This window comes from Helianthus annuus, chromosome 12 (assembly GCF_002127325.2).
Source record: "Helianthus annuus cultivar XRQ/B chromosome 12, HanXRQr2.0-SUNRISE, whole genome shotgun sequence".
Taxonomy (NCBI): Eukaryota; Viridiplantae; Streptophyta; class Magnoliopsida; order Asterales; family Asteraceae; genus Helianthus; species Helianthus annuus.
The window spans coordinates 32,210,185-32,228,821 of record NC_035444.2 but is presented as its reverse complement, the minus strand read 5'-3'; the positions used below and the strand labels follow the sequence as shown (position 1 = coordinate 32,228,821).

General features: G+C 37.4%; 2 long non-coding RNA genes across 9 annotated transcripts; both read right to left on the bottom strand.

Annotated features, from left to right (window-relative positions):
• Positions 1-2,243: 2,243 nt before the first annotated feature.
• LOC110894527 lies at positions 2,244-4,971 on the bottom strand. Its single transcript, XR_004874733.1, has 4 exons — positions 4,489-4,971; positions 4,246-4,325; positions 2,786-4,129; positions 2,244-2,692 (listed from the first exon to the last, which is right to left on the bottom strand). It is a non-coding gene; the product is annotated as an uncharacterized LOC110894527 (long non-coding RNA).
• A 2,284-nt stretch (positions 4,972-7,255) lies between these two features.
• On the bottom strand, positions 7,256-11,983 carry LOC110894528. Of its 8 annotated transcripts, XR_004874732.1 has the most exons (13): positions 11,843-11,983; positions 11,591-11,690; positions 11,407-11,484; positions 10,891-10,949; positions 10,752-10,811; positions 10,406-10,663; positions 10,025-10,086; positions 9,200-9,935; positions 9,059-9,098; positions 8,816-8,978; positions 8,568-8,734; positions 8,081-8,483; positions 7,256-7,498 (listed from the first exon to the last, which is right to left on the bottom strand). It is a non-coding gene; the product is annotated as an uncharacterized LOC110894528 (long non-coding RNA). The 8 variants fall into 8 exon arrangements; XR_004874727.1 differs by having other exon boundaries at positions 7,676-8,734; XR_004874731.1 differs by having other exon boundaries at positions 8,081-8,734.
• Between the last annotated feature and the right edge of the window lie 6,654 nt (positions 11,984-18,637).

Genomic DNA, 18,637 nt, shown 5'->3' with positions numbered 1-18,637 from the left:
CTATCACCATGAGATCAAGAGATCAACTGGCCAGTCAGGATGATCAAAGTTACTATTCCTAACCTTTGTATTTTAATAGATTGAGTGTTGATGTCGTGTGTTGCGGTGAAACGAAACAAATGATAACGTAAAACAAACGTTATTTGAAAAAGAAACATGTTTAGAAAGCCAAACCGTTATAATCTGTTCAGTTTATCATCGTACCATTTTATGATACAAATAAATATTATATTTTAAATACATGTTTGTTTTTAACAAAACTTATACGGGAATGTCAAGGGAAAAAAATTAACGAGCGTAAGTTATTAAAAAATATCAAATTAACTAAAAAGGGAAATATGATTTGAAAAAGGAAAAAAATAATTATTAAAAACAGAAAATAAGTGATAGAGGAAATATGGTTTAAGAAAAGAAAAAAAATGAAAATATGTTAAAAAGTTAAAATCAAATATAATAGTTAAGTATTATAATATTAAAATAATAAATAATTAAAAACTATATCTAATTATGAATTTAAAATTACCATTCAAGGTTGTTTGTAAACAATATATATACTAGATTATTTGCCCGTGCGTTACGGCAGTACGTTATCGCAGGCATCTGATTGGTATTAGTTCGGTTTGTTAATTGGCGCGACACATGCATTCGGTATAGAAATCAACACTTGTTTTACATCGACCGAAAATGATAAGAACGAACACTGGTACCGACACCGATGTTGTTCGAACCATACCAATGGTTCATATCGCCACAGTACTGGTACCGATATTCATTTTCATTGCAGACAAAATTTTATTAACAAAAATCATCGAAATCGCAAAGCATAAAAGTGAATATAGGTACCAATACCGATGTTGTTCGATAGTGTATGGTAGTAATACGGTGACAGTTTATCGGACACAAAAACAATATAAAATACAGGTACTGGTACCGATGTTGTTTGTTCGGTTTTGGTTCGGTTCATTACGGTAGTGTCACGAAATCCGTTATTAAAGAGGAAACCATAAAAATGAATACGGGTACAAGTAGAGGTGTACAAAAAAACTGGTTTTAGAATCGAAACCGGAAAAAAAACCGAAACTGGTTTTTTTTTTAACCGGTTTTTTTTATAACCGGTTTTTTTTTAACCGGTTTTTTTAACCGCCGGTTTTTATACCCGTTACTATTCTTGATTTCAAAAACCGGTTATTAACCGAACCAGTTATTAAAAAACCGGTTAAAACCGGAAAAAAACCGGTTTTTTGGGAAAAACCGGTTAAAAGCCGGTCCCAACCGGTTATACCGGTTATTGTTTTGGACCTCAAAAACCGGTTAGTAACCGGAACCGGTTATTAAAAAAACCGGTTTTTATTTTGGGTGAAAAAACCGGTTTTTTTTAACCGGTTTTTTAAAAACCGATTAACCGATTTGTACACCTCTAAGTACAAGTACCATGTTGACCAGTACAGTAAGGTAGCGATACAGTATCTATATATATAGTGTGAGGTTCATTGGGAAATACTAAAAATGTGAGGAACCAGAGAACAATGTTAAAAATCCAACTTAACATGTTAAGAATCAATTTTTTTTTAAATCAGTGTTTTTCCTTATAAATACATGTAGAAGCATTTTTAATAAAAAACTAAAAGTATAAAAAAATGTTTAAAACAGTTAAAATAAAAATATCTTATAAAATTAACTTAACATGTTAAAAATCAATTTTTTTTTAAATCAGCGCTTTTCCTTATAAAAATGGGTAGAAACTATTCCAATAAAAATTCATTTTTGTAGAAAAAAATATTTTAGCCTTTTTTAACTGTTTTTTAAACATTTTTTTATATTTTTAGTTTTTAACTATTTTTTAAACATTTTTTTTATATTTTTAGTTTTTGATTTTTTATTAAAAATGCTTCTACATGTATTTATAAGGAAAAGCGCCGAAAAAATTAAAAAATTGATTTTTAACATGTTAAGTTGAATTTTTAAGAGTGTTTCTCGGTTCCCCAATATATATTGTTTGTTTGGCTCGGTAGGATTTGGTTTGGTATGATAGTGACACAATATCCGTTTTCTATAAAATTTATATCGCAATGTTGAAAAAAAACATAAATACAAAACATATGTTATTAGAAAAAATATCAAATACATGATGAATAGAATATTATAAAAAATTAAAACAATTAGTTAAAAAAATACATTCACTATTGATGGGTACTTTATATTCATATGGTGAATAAAATATTATAAACAAATTAAAAAAAAAATTGCTTAAAAACTCCATTCACTATTCTTACCCCACTTTCAAATTATATATACATATACATAAATTAAATGATTTATAATGTCTAGCAGATACATTTTTTTTATTGAAGACAACTAGGGGTATTCGTTGTCGCGCGTTGCGCAACATTCGGTTGGATGCATTTCTTACGTTAATAACCACTTGTCATTAGTTTTATCATACTGCAGTTTATATATGCAACAAACAAAATCGGGTATGTCTGAGCATACAACTTGTTAATCTACAGTCCACATTGTCGTGGTTATATATGCAGGCAATGGGCAGTCGTAGATGTGCTTTTTGTCGAAGGATGATCTGAACAAAAGGAAGGCTTCCAGTGATTTTAGTTCTTGACTGCAATTACACCTTCGCTTCGCTGCTTCCTATAAGTGGACAAAAGGGCTGTCCTATGCGAGTTGAGGTCTACTCCGCCTAGCCACCAATACCATCTAAGTCAAGTAAGTACATGCTTGATGTCAATATTTGTTGTGGTTGTTTGTGTGGGTTTTTTTTCAGTTTGCTTACCAATGAATTCCAACTGTTGTTTCGCTGCGATTTTGACGTTTCCTTTTTCAGCAGGTAGGAACTTGCTGTATCGGCTTCGATGGTTGTGTAAAAAAATTTGTTAACAACACATTTCATGTGAGACCCAATGGCTATCCCACAACGTCAAGCAGCGTAAACAATCCTTAGGCGGGGATCAAAAGAGAGCAACAACGGGCTCTGCCTAGGAAAAGGAAACAGGTTGGTGTTTCCTTTTTCACCACCACTGAAACATCAAAAAGAACATCAAAAATTGCAAAACAATAATGATAACAAACTAAAAAAACAATAACGTACATAGTCACATTTGTGCGAACTTAGACTATGGGGTATGAGGCGGGGGTTGGGGCGTGGGTTGGGTACAAACGCCCAAGTCACCACCCCGGGTGGGCTTGGGTTTCGGCGTGTCCCCTTGGGCGGGGGTCCAGCCCGGGCGTTGGGCGGGCCTAGCGGTCTTCCGTGGCCGGCTCTCATTGGCTGGGTTGGCTAGGCTATAGGTGGCTAGGCTTTTTTTTATTTTGTGTGTATTTTTATAATAATTGAAAAAAAATTATAATACGTGGTGGCCAACCCACGCGGGCTAGCCACGCCCCGCCATATCGACCCAACATGCAACTGACCAGCGGTGCCCCTCGAAGTCAACGTATCAACCCATGCCCCAAACCCCCGCCCCACCATACCTCACGGTCTTAGTCTGGATGCACAGGGACATACATGTAAATAGCAACAATCATGATAACAAATGAAACACAAAGTGTAATTTTGTATGTTGAAAACCAATCTTCGATAATACGTTGAAGTCGTTCTGGACCAACCAAAGGTTGAATATATATATATTTATGCAATAACATAGTTTTTGAAATAATATTTAAAGTATTAATTATTTACATGTTAAAAAGATAAGAAAACAGTTAATAGTTTAGTGGATCAGGCAACCAGTTCAGTCCATTTGAATTGGAGTTGCTTTCCCTATAAAAATGTAATTGACGTTGATAGCTGCTATTCAGGTGGTTTCCTTGGTGTTCATGTACGGTATCAGATGATTCATTCATAAGTTGCTAATCTACACATAGAATATGAAAAACAACCAACACATTCTACAAACTACACATAGAATATGAAAAACAACCCACACATTCTACAAACGACAAAATTGCAGCATTAGTCGCAACAAAAATGATATTCAGAAATGACAATGCAAACCTGGGCGAAAGCAATTTCAAACCTTCAAAACATACCACAAATGAAATATTGTCCAATGCAAGCATTCAAAGCAAAAGCCCAACATTCAGGTCGATGAAAACATTCTAAATAATCCAAGTGAACCTGCAATTCGGTGGAGAGGAAGAGCACAAAATTGCATATCGATTAAGAACTGCACTAAAGGCTTCGGACCGATTGAATTAACAAATTCATCTTATAAATAAGGAGGGGAACTTCACCTCAGAAAACATTGTGAGCGGACAACCTACACCACCTGCTACCACGACCGGATAATTCACTCCACTTACCATAGCACTTTCTACCAGCACAAAAAAACCACATAATGGGTTTAAATTTGAAACTTTAAAAACAAAAAATATACATAAATTCAATTAACGCAGGTCACTTAACCTAAAAAAGGCCAAGAATGACTTCAAGAGTAATTATTATCAAGTATCAACTAAACAATAAACAAACAAAACCTGCTTGAAAATAGCATCAGAGCTAAGAGGGGACTCCTTAATCCTCCGATGCGTCGGAGAAGACGGCCGATAGCAATAACGCAACACGTTCGTTTCAAGTCCGAGTCAAATAATGACATGCAACCATAGTCCATAGATCGATCGTTAACAGAATCTAGTTCACCGGGAAAAGAACTAAGGTTCTGGTTCTTACCATCTTTGCTGGAAACAGATGGAGACCACCGGAAAACCCTTGAGCCGCCGCCGTCTTTACCCTCTCCGTCTCCGTCTCTGTTTCGACTTCGAGCCACCACCTCATGACCGCTCTCATCCCGTGCATCTTAGGTTCCATGGGTGGTAGGTGAGCATTCGTAAGGCCATTCGTCGGAGACCTGTCGTTTCCTGAACACCCGCTCTTTCTTCTACAGCTTCTTCTCTTTTCGTCTCTTTTCGTCTCGTTTCTCACTTTCTCTTAATCTGTTTTGTAGGTGAAGACAAAAGGAAGCCAGGTGTCTTTTTTAAGTGTTTATTTATTACTAGGCTATCACCCGGGAAAATCCCGGGCTAGGATAATTTAATTTACAATAAACAAAAATACATAAATAACACTTTGAACCTCTAAAGTATCCTCTTTCCCTTCTCAATATGTATTGAAAGTTTCCAAGTAAAGCTAATTCCCTTTGAATCATAATGAGATCTCTGTATAAGAATGTTTTCGAACGCATACGCCTAAGAAGACACGCCATGGTGGATGAATAGCCAAATGGACCTTGGAAGTCACATACTCTTTCTGCACAAAAAAATTAGACTTCTAAATTCAACTTTAATTCTTTCTGATCTTATTTCATTGCAGGCCTTCACACATGACTCTCCTTTAGCAGGTGATATATCAACAACTATTCTAAAACTATCACAAAACGACAATATATCAACATCTAATCAATCATTGATCATATTGGTTTTGCATATAAAGATTCCAAATACATGAGTAGGGTTGTTCATTTTTATCCTAAACCCGACCCGACCCGAATCCGAAGCCACCAAAACCCGAATTAGATAGTACCCGAGAAACCCAAAAAACCCAAACCCAACCAACCCGAACCTTATATGGGTTGGTCATCGGGTCACTTTTTCCATGCGAAAACCCGACCCGAAAACCTCAAAACACGAAACCTGGAAAAAAAAAAAAGAACATAACAACTTAAGTCATTTTTTAAGTCTTAATAAAACAATCAATCGTGCTTGTGTAGCTTGAATCTCCCATTACTCTTGATTTCACCTGCAAAAAAACTTCAAAACTTAATAAAAAACCCATTTCACTAACGAAATCGAAGTAGCTGAACATAAATAATAAAGTATATACATAACATTTATTTTACATGATATACACACACTGCATTATTATTACTTTTGTAATCTAAATGATGAGTTTTCATGTCGGTTTAGTTCAAAAATGATGAGTTGAAGTTGAATAATCCAACCAATTATAACTTTTATTCAATCAGAGAATGAAAAAACGTAAAGCTACTGTGAATTTGGTTCTAGCCTTATGCACTCTCAACAAAAAGTATCAATCGTTCTTTCTTCTTATCGACCATCTTTTGATGTCATAATACTCATTCTTTCATATTCTAAACCATTCGAAAAAAGTCCACCAACTCTATTCTATTCAACTCTACTAAAGTTTAGTCATATTTGACAAACTAACTAAATAAGTTTGTACAACCATCATTGACTACTTCAGCAACTTTGTAGTGGCATATATAGCGCCCCAACCAAGACTGCCTCCAACCTACAACCTACAAAATAAAGAACACCAGCCATTAGTGTGACCTTTTCTAGTTATTCTTTATTTGGTTCCATGTCAATGTGCACAAGAAAGAGTGATCAGGTGCATATCATTCCACCATAAGCATAACCAACACTAATTCCAGTTGGTTATTTTCAAATTATTATTATTATTATTATATTTAATCATATTTTGTTTTTTCTTAAGACTTTTTCAATTTTTTTTTTAAAAATGTAATGTTTTATAAAATTCCGACTATGTTGTTGTAACGTGACTATTTTTGTCTACGTCAAGTTGTAAATATTATTGTACAAGTGATCTAAGCACAAACGTACAAGTCAAAAGTTTCCTCGTGGTTTTTAAATATACAATTACGTCGTTTATCTTTTTTGTTATTTTAGTAATAAAGTATGGTAAAAAAATTTCGAAAGTACTATTGTGACGGGCTTATTTTTATTTACTATGAATCAATAAAAGTTTTATTTGAAAGGGTCAGATGCATGTGATTTTTTTCTTTACCGTGAGGACATAATCAATACCGTATGAACATCAGTATCGGTATCATATTCGTTTTATGGTTTTCTCGACATGTTGTTGAATACAAAGTTGCATGCACAGTTGAATGTTTTTTTGTACTGTAAAGTATAGTTAGTACCGGTACGGTAATGGTACGTGATGAACCGATTCCATTGTTGTATCTAGTTCTGTATCATACCCAGCCGAGCCCACCCGAACCGAACAGATACCGATACCGACCCAAAACCCGCTGCGGAGTGCGGGTAATCCCACAAATTGCCATAAAAGTTAAAACATATCGGTTTCTATATACCATCTTATAGCATTTTTGACTACATTCCATAAAGATTTGAGACTCGGATTTCTTGCACTTTTATGATTTATCACAATGCAATAGATCCGCCTGTGAGTTTGACTTTTAAAAGTCAAAAACAAAACTGATGGAAAACATAAACCAAACAAAAATTATGAAATGCTAAAAAGTAAAAAACAATTGCTATATTTATACCAAAGGTGACTCCTTCCAAAGGTTTATTAAAACATGCTAGTAACTGAATTTAATATTCACAATATACGATATCAAAAAATACAATATAAATTTGTTCTAATCCTTTGGTCTTTAAAGCTCTCAAATCTTTGAGATCTTGATGAGCATTTCAAGAGATTTTTGCGTGTACTGAAGATACACTTCTACATCGCTTTATCTTCGTTAAACCCTGTTAAACCCTGCAAAAATGATGATAGTTCTTCATCAGATTCTCATAACAAAAGATCGCGGATTTTTTCTACCATGAGAAACAAATATCTGTTTAACCGCCCTGGTTAACCACAAGATATTCCAAAATTAGCTAGCTAAACAAACACATTTAAACTATAAGTTCTGAGTTTTTAGTTATCGCTTACGCCATACTGATCGCCGAAGTAATGGTGTACCCGATGGTCGTACCAACTTGAGTCACGTATTGAGATATTCCACATTGGTTTTAGTTAAGAATTCTGAACCAGAAAACCACCAAAAACCAAACCGCCATAACCAAATATGTAATATTGTTTGGTTTTGGTCGATTTCAGTTTAGATTTCTGAACCCAGAAAACCAAACATGTAATTCTGTTCGGGTTTATAACGGTTTCAGACTTTTGCAACCGAAAACCAAACCACAAAACCAAATATGTAATTTGCTTCGGTTTTAAACAGTTTTTGGTTAAATCGGTTTAAAACCGAAAAACAAACACCCCTATAGTTGGAATAAACGAAACGATGGCGAGGCTCGGGTAGAGTTGCCCGTCTCGCGTTAGCGCCATCATCACCTGTGGTAACCCGAGCGGCAGTTCATCACCTCTATCCACCTGCCAAAAGTGTATGGTCTTCCCATATGTTTTCGCCACTTTCTCAAGATCTTTTCGTTCAACCGGACCGGGAACACCGGGAAGGAAGAGCACGCCGCTCTTCACCATACACTCGTGGCTATGCCACATCGGTTTTTTGGTGTCCGGAAGAGTTAAAAACTGTTCTTCAGTTACTATTTATTCCAGCCCGATCAACCGCGCATCGGCATCGGGCCAGTCGTAGACCAGACATTGTCACGTGTCTTCGTTCAGATGGCCGCAGTAGTGATGCACTTCCACTTGGCGAATCAGGTGAAAAGTACCCACCTTTCTTGGCTAGAACCTCATTCATGTGAAAAGTACCCACCTTTCTAGTTTCTATGGCCTAAAACGAAACCACTAAAAATATAAGTTAATTTATAATTCATTCATGTGAAAAGTATGCACCTTTCTAGCAATGGTATAATACCTGTTGTCGGTTATTGAATGTGACTGGAAAACTACAAGACATGCATTGATTAAAAAACATAGTTTGTTGACATTTATGAAGCTAAACGCATAATGATTTTTTTCCCGTCCTTCCTTGTATAAATCTTGTCATAGCCGGTAATAAAGAAGCTAGCACTCTCTCGATCACTGCAAAAAGAAAAGGAAAATAGAATGATCATTAAACATAAGAAAATAATAAAAATATGAGTAATTAGGAAGGGGACATACTATTTCCAGCCAAGTGGAAGAAAACATCTATAGACCTTAGTAGCCACGCGAATTCCATACTCAGCTCTTTCCAAATCATCGAGATAACTACTGGCTTCCTTAGGACCACTCATGATGTCAACTGCCTTCTTAACCTTGGTATATACAGGAAGTGGAATTTCATCTATGTATGTATGTATAAAGAGAATTTATATTATTAGTTAATTATCATTTATCAATTCATATGTATCCATCAATGCGTACCAGATGGTGTAAGACGCATCTTGGCGAACCTGTCCTCAAGCTGAAGGCAAGGCAAATTAAGGATTAAATTCCTCTTCTGATTCATTATTAATTAATTAATTAATTTAAAAAAATTCTGGATATTCAAAAAGCATGGCTTACATGATGATCCTGAGATGGCTTCTTCTTATTACCATCTGATGGTAGTCCAAGAGGCATCTTGCCATACTTTTTAATGTTATCTCGATGCTGCACAACAAAACATGTTTATAAGTTATAAAACAGGTGACTTGAAGGACCAGATGCTACTTGATGGGATATTTCTATGCATATTGATCAATAAATAAGTAAAGCATTAGACATCCAGCTTCTGACTGTAAATGCGAATGCGAACAATACATTCGGGTGACATGTAAAATAAGAGTTCTCTCTTTCTAGAGACATGTGCTTTTAATCTGGGTTTCCTTGATTATCCATTAAGAAACGAAAAAATCAATCACTCTGGAAGTCCTGAAAGGGGATAAAAAATTGAATCTGTTCAAAAAACTATCTTCACATTTCGGTATCTAGTTGAGCTAGTTAGTCTCGTTGATATCTCAACCATTAAAAAGGGTCTTGGACCAACCACCATCTCACCTACAATTACATGTTTTTATCAGCTATTGTTTAAGAAAAACATAACCCCATGCGGACACAACAGTAACCAAATATGCATGACAGATTTGCCTATGTACAATGAGGCCTGGATGTTAAAACCTAAAACACCCCAAGCAGAAAACATATATGCAACATAGGAAAAGAGAGAAACTGGCCTGTAGTATCTCTTTCTCTGACCACCTGAGCATATCACTATGTAATCTATTGAGATGCTATGCATTTCCCCATCAACAGAGTATGCCTAATTGAAGGAAAAAAAATACTTTCAGATTATAACGTATTTAGCATGGAAATAGAGTCATCTTAGAATTGTAACCTTAATAAACATACCAATTTCAGGACTGGGGCGTATTTTACTTTCTTTGTCCAAACGCGCAACTTCATCAAGTTCCCTGAAAATAAGGCAGGTTTAAACGGAAACCATTTATAATGTCGCAGTATCTTTAAAACAAGAACTAATTGACACAAGGCAAAGTATCATTTTACACAAATAATACGGATTTCAACAAACAGAAGTGCCTACACTATCTATAACCATTTTAATTTGAGCCTGCTACAACCAAATCAAAGTTCATCAGGATGGCTATGTAACTAAGACTGAACCCAATTGCTCACAATAACACAATCAAAATATAGACTTGGCCTACACTATCATATAACCAATCAAATTATCAAAGAAAGATCAGCAAACTGGTTATTGAGAGCTCTCACATGTTGTCCTGACGATTCAGCACGATACATATCCAACAGCGGAACCCCAGTTGATTTTATTTAAGCCAATGTCGCCCACGTTTGTGGTCCCCCATACTTTTTTTTACTCTGGAATCATATAACAAATCAAACATTGTCTCTTCCGACTCACTAATCTAAATTCCCATTCAAATCCTTAAAAATAGTCCAGGTAAACGGGCAGCTTTTCCTCCTTCAGCTCATCAGAAAATTTAGGAATGAAAAGGAATATGATATTACCTGCCGAATGATTAACAGATAAAGCAGGATGGTAAATTCACTTATAGTTACTTTTTTAAAATAAGAAAGTAGCAAGCCAATGGCATACCAACACTAAAAGATATCAATGACCACCAGAAGCTTTTATGCTAATGCCTCCCATCAAAAGCTGCGGTAGAATCATCAGTTGTTTGAATTTCAGTTTCGTGAGTCTGGTTTAAGAAATGAACACCCTTTAGCAATAGTACCTTTCAGTAAACTTAACATTGAAGTCAGTTAATATTTCATTCCATAAAGAGCCCCCAATCTGCATAAACCACAGTCCAACAATCATACATATAATTTCAATAGACACAACATTCAAAGAAGCTATTTCTTAAGCTTTGATCTGTTTGTTTCCAGTTGACAGTATAGTATATTTACTTCCTATGTTAGTTTACATCATTAAATTACTAATTAAAAACAATAACTCCTACTTTTAATTTCTTTATTAACAACATCAGTTATAATCCACCAATCCAAAATCTACAACAATAGCAAGTAATAACAATACCAGAACCTGCTATCAAATCTACTATAAAAAAACAATTTCTCTATTCACACAGTCCAACAAAATATGTTAACAAACTCTTAAAAAATCATATTAATCAAAACACATGGTTGGTTGAATCGAAATGATTCAGATATTTTCTTTCCTGTATGAAAACAAAACACATTTATTTTCAAGCTCTCTAAAAAAAATTAACCAAAGATGCTTTGCTTACCAGATGGTTGGTTGAATCGAAATAATTACACCACCACCGCCGCCGCCACTTGAGTTACCACACCATTGCTTTAGAGATCTAGGGTTTCATATTAGATGTGAAAAAGGAAAAAGTGATTAACAGCGATGATATTTATGGGTTAAACGACGATGAAGACCTTAGATTTAGGGTTTTGCAAGTTTACCTCTACTTCAATATCGCTCGTTGGAAATCCAGAACTGAATCAATCAACTCAGCACCATAGATTGGTTGTCACAAAAGATGAGATAAAACCCAAAACAATGCTTCAAGCATAAAAAAAACTCGATCAACACTAAGATTAGATGAAACCGAACGAATCATGGATGAATGATAGAAGAATCATAAGAAATTGAACGAAATCATCGATGAAAGATACAAGAAATCATAGGAAAAAAGAATAGATTCATTGACTTACCAGATGCTAATGAAATCGAAAGAGATGGTGGTAGATTTGCTTGTCGGCGATGAACAAAATTAGGGTTTTGTACGCTTGAATGAAAGCGTGAATGAGAAGAATGATGTGTTTGAGAGATCTAGTCTAATTAGATAGTTTTTATACCCGGGGCTAAAAAACGGGTATGGATATACCACATGCGGATCCCGTGTGAAAATATAAGGTTTCTCACATTTTTCCCGCCAAAAATCTATTGTGGTTGCACCACCACTTGACACGTGTCCCACATTTTATTCATATATTATATATATAGATATATAGATTACCTTCGTTTGTTGACTTGGTTACTGTTCGTTAACTTGGATTATTAATATATAGGAGAATTTGTTTTATAGAATTTCATATAATTGTTACTGTTAAGTTTTATATATCTTAGAAGGAATTGCCCCCCATTACGAAAGCCGTCGACAATAATTAGGGTTGTCTATAAATTTTTGCGGCTCGAAACTTACTTGAATTTAGCTCGAAAAAAGCTCGTTTGATATGACTTGGTTTGAAACTGAGCCAAGCCACGGTTAGAAAGCGAGCCTAGCTCAGCTCGGCTCATAACGAGCCAGATTGACTCGGTTTGGCTGGCTTGGTAGCTCGGATCGGCTTAGTTCGAACTATTTTTCTTTTAATATATTTTATTTCTATACACATTAGAGTTAAATGTCTGGTTGGTCCCTGTGATTTGCAGATATTGCATACTTGGTCCCATTATTTCAATAATTACAGATTTGGTCCTAGTGGTTGTAATTTTCGCACTCGGTGATCCTTATAACTAACCCATGTTATGTTTTCCAGTTAAGTGTGTGTGAAATGTCTATTTTACCCCTAAAATTAAAAAATAAATAAATAAAAATAAGTGGGCCCCACTCCATCCCTCACTTTTTCTTCCCCACCCCACCCTTTAAAGCCACCCACCCATCACCAACTCCCCAAACCACCGCCACCACTAGAAGCACTAGGACTAAGTCTGCAATATCTACAAACCACAGAGACCAGCCAGGCATTTAACTCTACACATTATAATATATTACAAAAAACTAAATATTATTTACATATATTTAGGAATATAATTTGTTATCTATAGCATATTTGTAGATTGATTACCATGCTAATGAACTTATATTGTAGAGTAAATTACAAGTTTTGTCTTTTATGTTTACATCAAATTGCAGGCTGTGTCCTTTGCCTTTAAAATTGACGGGTTTTGTACTTAGTGTTTCAAAATCTTGCACGGTATGTCCTTTGAGCCTAACCCAGTTTATTTATTTTATTTTTTTGTCAAATCTGGTCATGTGCCATACACATGAGGACATTCTTGTCATTTGACCATTCTAGGTGTTATTATGTAAATAATATATAGATATGGACTGTTTTATAAAAATAAAAAAAATTACCTCTTTCTTCTACACCTCTCTCTTACTCTAACCACCACCCTCCTCTCCACCCTCCTCCCTGCCACCCTATCCATCCACTCTTTACTGATTGTTCCCGATGAGCATTCACATCAAACAGATTAATCAAATATCCAATATTACTTTCCTTGGCAACTAACGTCGCAACCTTTCGTTTAAACTCCACACCTCCGATCTGCAACCGTGTAAACACATCTCGAATAAACAAACTCAAATCCTCTTTAGCAGATCCAGGAGCAGGATGTGAGAGAACAATAGCGTTGGATTGACAAAGAACACCGGAACGGAGCAACAAATCGAGGTCGTTAAGCTGGTTTAAGAGCCATCCGGTGGCCAAATCGATGTCGTCGGATTGGCGAAGAACACCGGAACGGAGCAACATCAGATTCAGGCACCGAATTAACTTCCTTTGGCCATGAATTAACGGTGGCAGTAGTCAGAAAGTTGGAATCGGTGGCTGGAATAGGGTTTGGGGACGAATCAAAAGGTTAGGGGTTTTGATTTTACGGTGCAGGGGTAGGTTCAGGTTGGGATTTGAGGGGGGTATCGTTTCCGCTAGAGTTTGTAGCCATTGATTTGAGACCGCCGGTAAAACGGAGACGGGGAAAAGGTTAGAACGGAGAGGGGAGTTAACGGAGAAGAAGGTGAGAACGAGTGGGTTCATAATTGGGGGTATTTTTTTTTATTTTTTAAAATGATATTAAATAAATTGGGTAAAAAGACTAAAATACCCCTAGGTGACCAGATTTAACAAAAAAATAAATTGGGTTAGGCTCAAAGGACATACCGTGCAAGATTCTGAAACATTAAGTACAAAACCCGTCAATTTTAAAAGTAAAGGACACCGCCTGCAATTTGTTGTAAACATAAAGGACAAAACTTGCAATTTACTCTATATGGTATTTCGTTAAAATTTAAAACTTATTTTGTGTTATTGAACTTGATTTTGGCATGTATGTATTAGGTTGAGCTTATTTTGGATATGTTCTTTTGAACTATTGAATATGAAGAAACACTGGTTTAATTAACCGGAATCAACTGAACTAGGGGGTTTGAATCTGCATAAAAAGGGTTTATCTCTTCTCGTTAGGTTCGTGGGTGACTAATCTTCTTCTCTTCACAGTAACTGCAAAACAACCACCGTTAGACTCGCCACGGGGAGAATGGGGGTTCTCTCCGTGACCACCCTCCGGTGTGAAAATAAGTACAGGTTTGATGAAGAAGAAGAAGTGTAAGTGAAGTGAATGTAACTTGAGGATTATACTTGAATTATTCTTCTATTTATAGCCGAAGTTTGGGCAGGAAAACCTGTTGGTGAAAAGTTGACGGAAAGTACTATTTTCGTTAGCGGTTATTTTTTTCTTCCGTTAATCACTAACGAGTGTGAGAGCACACGGATCGCGATCTTGATCAACGGTTGGGGTATTGCCACGTGGAAAATGGGCGAGTGAAGATCTCTCTTCAATTCCGTGCCATCATCGTGACTTCAAGGGAGCCTGGGATGATGCCACGTGTCCATTCGGTTATAACTGACTGGTGGTGCACGATGGAGCCTTCTAGAAGGATACAGCTGTAATCCTGTGTGGCTCTTCTTCATGTTAATTCTGTGGTAGCAGAGAAGTTGTTTTTATCCAAGTCTGGATATTGATTATGCGGAAGTGTCAGCTAAGATTTTTATCCTAGCTGTTATAGAGATTAGCGCAAGGTTTAGCTAGTTTCCTTTTGGCGCGCAAGTGTAAGATATCGTTTTCTTTCTAAGTTCTCTTTATAGGACCAGTGCGCGGCCGCGCAATATCTAAAGAGGATTAGAAGGACGAGGTTGTGGTATGGTTCTAAGTACTTAAAGCAAGGTTTTTGGGACCTTACCCCTTCAAGTCCCCCAGTCTAGTGTTGCTCTTATGCAAATAAGTGGAGCACTGGACTATGAGAGATAGGTACTTTTTTGTTGTAGAGTTTTTTGGCGCGAAAGTGGAGAATCTTTTTGGAGAAGATACTCTTGCTCATTATTCTAATTTTGAAAATCTTGACTTTGGGCCTGTCTAAAGGTACAGTCATGACTGTTGACGTGTGACAGGCTGTCATTGTCAGTTGTACGTTACTGACCGTATTTCCCACGCGCGCGTGAACTCGCGTTTATTGTTCTTTCCCACTCGCCCCTGACGTTTGCATAACTGTGCCAACCCCGAAAAAGGTGTTGGTGCAGTTACCTAGATTATTTATGGCGGTGAGTATATAAATCTTCTCAATTGCTCATTTTCGTTAATCATTGCTTTCTTGAAAACCCTTTTCTTCATCGTCTCCTTTATTAGTTTCTTGAAAGAATTTGTAATGTCTTCCTTCTATGTTAACCGGAGATCATCACGAAGACTCTGCTAATGAAGTGGTTGTCGAACTTCCACCGTTGAAGTGGTCTAAGGAAACCTTCGATGGTTTGATTCGAAACTTTAAATTTCCAGAAAGTTGGGGTGCTCGGTACCCTGACGAGGGTCAGACGGCGGCGGATGCTCCGGCCGGGTATATCACCTTATTTTGGGACTTTTTCTCTGCAGGCAATTTTCGATTGCCTGCAACGATTTTTTTTCTCGATATTCTGGATTATTACTAGTTTCATATCTCCCAGATGCACCCTATTGGGATGATTAGGGTTCGTCATTTCGAATTTGTTTGTCGCACAATCCATATTGAACTGTCGGTTCCTCGATTTCGAGTGTTCCATCAAATGCACTATTCTTAGGGATTCTACTCTTTTGTTCAAAGGGCATCTGCGAAAAAGATCTTGCTTCAACCCCCAAAGCCGTTTCATGACTGGAAACAAAAATTCTTCTTTATTAAAGTTGGGTTTATCCCGATGAGGATGACTTTTAGGGGGAAAGAGGATGTTCTGTCAATTGCTTTGCCGGAAAAGGCCCTGTTTGGTGCTAGCATAAGTTTGAACTGGCGGATGAATCGTGAAGAGAAGTCGGTTTATATGGAGGGTGGCAAAAGTAAGATTTGGGGTTTGCCCTGTTTGCTTCCCTTTCTTGTGTTTTCTTTTCTTCTTGTTTTTGGGGAGTTGGCCTGTAATAATCCCACCTAGACCTTATTGGCCATTAATAATCCCATCTCAGAATATTCCTCCCACCAGTCCCACCTTTCACTTATTTTTCCTACAATGGTCCCCCGTTAAAAAAGCTTAACGGAGTTAAGTTTTTTTCCCAATTACAAGCAGATTTTTTAGGGTTTTTGATCAGAACGATAATACGAGTCCATTGATATAAAACTTACTTCGAAATGGTGCTCCAAGTGACTTGATTTTGGTTAATTGAAAATTTAAACACCCGAATTGAAGCGTCGTTTTCATCGTTTGGAGCACCATTTCGAGGCAAGTTTTACATCAATGGACTTGTACCGTTGTTCTAATCAAAAGCCCTAAAAAATCTGTTCGCAATTTGGAAAAAAGCTTAACTCCGTTAAGTTTTTTTAACGGGGGACCATTGTAGGAAAAATAGGTGAAGGGTGGGACTGGTGGGGGGAATATTCTGAGGTGGGATTATTAATGGCCAATAAGGTCTAGGTGGGACTATTACATGCCAATTTCCCTTTTTTTACCTTCGCTTCTCTTCTTTTGCAGTTGTTTCTTTGTATGTTGTTGCGTTTGAGAGAGAAGGTGGGAAGATGGCTACTATTCCCAAGAAACCTGATGAGGAGCTCTGGTATCACCGCATTGTGAGAAATTTTGTTCTTCCGCGGGATGATGATTTGGCCGCGCAACCTGCTGCTGTTGCTGGTAATTTTTTTATCATAATGTTGTTTCTGCTGTTTTTGCGTGATTGAATAAGTTAATCTTTCTGCTTTTTAGTAGGTGAGCTGTCTAACCTGGGCATAGGCCCTGAAAAGAAAAGATGTGCGCTCGCTGCTACTGTTGCGCCAAAAAAGAGTGACGTGGAGAAAACTCAATCTTCTAGAGCCAAAAATCTAGGAGGAGAGAAGAAAGGTATGCGCCATTCCTCTGACTCCTGGTGTGATTATGTGGTGGTATCTAACTCCTTGGATGGTCTTGCACCTGCAGTTGTGAGGAAACCTAAACCAGAACCGAGGGATACTGCTGACATCCCTCTGTCGAACCCAGGTGATCCTATCGACTTAGAGTCGAGTCCTGAGCATCTGCTGAGGAGGAAGGCGGGAAAAAGAAAGCAAACTGATGCTGAAGCTGCAGGTCAGTCTGATAAGAAGGTCCGGAGGAAGAAAATCACCAGAAAGGGCAATCTTGATGCCTTTACCGCGAACCCGCTTCTTGGTAAGTGTTCTTCTTTGTTTTCTTTTGTGTGTATTGAATATTTGTAACATATATCTCTGCTTCTACAGAAAAACCAAATTCTCCTGTTCAAACGGAGCCATCGTCTGCGATCCATGAGGAGCTTCCGCCCTCTCCTCCTCGCGTCCCAGTTAACGAGTCTTTGGGGAGCGCTGAAGTTCCTGAGAATGAGGCAGAGAAGACTACTGGGACAGAAAACCCTGAGGTTGAAAAACCAGCTGATGCTGCTGTCGATGCGGAGAAAATTACCAGCCCGGGGGTTGTGGATGTTGGTGTTGGTTGCCCACAAACTCCTGAACTTGCCGCCCAAGACGCGGAGAAAGGGAAGTCTGCTCAAGAGGTCCCTGTAACAATGTCTCCTTCTGCGGCTTCTGGTTTTAAGAATGTTGAAAAGAATCCTGGTGGGAACCAAGGTTCTTTTGTTCAATCTAATGAAAATTCTACTATCCGCCCGGATGAAACTCCGGGGGATTACTACTATAGATGTTATTCGGAGAAGCAAGTTGATGAAGTTCACGTTCCGGTTTGGAAGTTGAAGAAAGGAGACACTTTTTTTCTGATTGGCATGTGTGACGAGAATGGTTGCAGGGGACCTTCCCCCCGGGGAGATCAAGTTCCAAGAAGGGCGCCCTCATGAGCAAACTTATCATGCCTACCTTGAGGAGGCTGCTAGCTATACATCCACTAAGCACCGTATAGTGCGTGAATGGCATAACATGCATAAGGAGTGGGCTGCTTTTAAGGCGTCTAAGAAGAAAGCTGCTGAGGATGAGGCCTGAGCTGCCCAGTTGAGGGCTAAACTAGAAGCTGATCAGACCAAATTTGAGAATGATCGGAAAACTGAGGAATGGTCTGCTGCGGGATGAAAGAAAAAGGCGAAAGCTGAAGCTGCCCTTCTTTCCGAGGAGCGCAAAAATTGGAAAAAGATCTGTGAGAAGGATAATGCTGAGAAGATGGGTCTTCGCAATGTTATCAACAATCTTAAAGCGGAAGATGAAAAGTTGAAGAAACAGGATGTGGAGATCGAAAAATTGAAGAAAGAAAAAGATGATGCTGAAG